We start from the raw sequence: 1,908 nt of genomic DNA on the forward strand, positions 1-1,908 counted from the left end.
GAGCAGCTCCTGTCCGGAGGCTAGAAGAGAAGGCAGAAAGGGACAGCAGCTGGTTGAATGGACATGGGAAATCCTGGGTGGAAAGGAGAAGAGTGCTGTCACCGTATGGAGAGTGCAACTAGGGTCGCATAGCAGTGTGTGTATAAAGTTTTGTATGAGAAACTAACTTCAACTGTAAACTTTCACTTAAAGCACAATAAAAAAATAAAAAGAAACCAACTACTGACGCACACAATAACTTGGATGAATCTCAAATACATTATGCTAATTAAAGAAGCCAGACTCCAAAGGCTGTATGATTCCATTTATACGACTTTCTGGAAAAGGCAGAACTATAGGGACAGAAAGCAGATCAGTAGCTGCCAGTGGCTGGTGTAGGAGAAAGGGTTGACTACAAAAGGGCACAGGAGAACCCAGTGTGTTAGAATTGTTCTGTATCTTGGTTGTGATGGTATGTGCCTTTGTTAAAACTCACGAAACTGTACATTGAAAAGGGCAGATTTTACTGTATCTGAATTATATTTTAACAAAAATAATGAAAAAGGCAGTGGGGTAGGATAAAAAGGCACAGTGTATACAGGAAATGGAAGGTGCATGAGGGCATAGTGAAAGATGAAACTAAAATATTAGATTTTGACTACCTTCAGAAAAAAATGAACGCCACAGAAAGTGTATGGTAGGCAGCGGAGAATCCTTGAAAACGGGGGAGTGGCACAATAAGATCTGTATTTTAAAAACCCAGCCCTGACAGCAGGGTGGAAGATGCCCTTGTGAGGGAGGAATGGAGCTAGGGAGACAGTTTGGGGTCTCCTGCAATCCAGAAGCGTTGTGTCCAGGCCAGTGGGAACACATAGGAGGCAGAATTGATAGGAGAGAGACTTCAGGGCAGAGCAGAGGGGACTATTTGACCAACTGAATACGGGAAGGAGGAGAAGTCTTTAAAGATAACTCTGAAGTTTCTAGATTGACTGACTGAACATACAGTGAGAGAGTGTAAGGAAAATAGGAGGAGCAATATGATTTGGATGAGGATAAAACAATAAGTAGAAGGTTTAGACATGCTTTTTTCTATCGGATTGTTTTATTCTTATTGATCCATGGAAATTCTGAATGTATTCTGAATACTAGTCCTTTGTTGTTTATATATGTAGCAAATACCTTCCGGTATTTTGATGGATTGTCTTTTCATTCTCTTTTTAAATATTTTTATTGTGTTGAAATATATATGTATAAAACAATACATTAGCCGTTTCAACTATGTTTATGTGTGCAATTCAGTAACATTAATCACGTTAACCATGTTGTGCAACCATCACCACTATCCATTTACAAATTTTTTCATCACTCTTAACAGAAACTCAGTACCCTTTAGCAGTATTTCTTCATTTTCCCCTCCCACCCGCCCCTGATAAGCACTAATAAACTTTGATCTCTATGCGTTTGCCTGTTCCGTGTATTTCATGTAAGTGGGTCATGCAATATTTGTTCCTTTATTGTTTATTTATTTATTTCATATAAGTGGGTCATGCAATATTGTTCCACCCTCGAATTCCTGGAATAAATCCCACTTGGTCTGACTTAGTTCACTCAGCATATTGTTTTCAAGGTTCATCCATGTCAGAGCATGTATCAGAACTCATTTCCCTTTATGAATGAATTATATTCCATTGAATGAATTACATTCCATTGTCTGTATATACCACATTTTATTTATCATTCATCTATTGATGAACACTTGAGTTGTTTCCACCTTTTAGCTATTGTGAACAATGTTGCAACGAATATTGGTTTACAAGTATCTGCTGACTTCCCGCTTTCAAGTCTTCGGGTATATACCTAGGAGTGGAACTGCTGGGTCATATGGTAGTTCTGGAGCCCTGGTTGCTCAATGGTTAAGTGATACGACTG

The sequence above is a fragment of the Trichechus manatus genome, unplaced genomic scaffold (assembly GCF_000243295.1).
Source record: "Trichechus manatus latirostris isolate Lorelei unplaced genomic scaffold, TriManLat1.0 scaffold00110, whole genome shotgun sequence".
Lineage (NCBI taxonomy): Eukaryota > Metazoa > Chordata > Mammalia > Sirenia > Trichechidae > Trichechus > Trichechus manatus.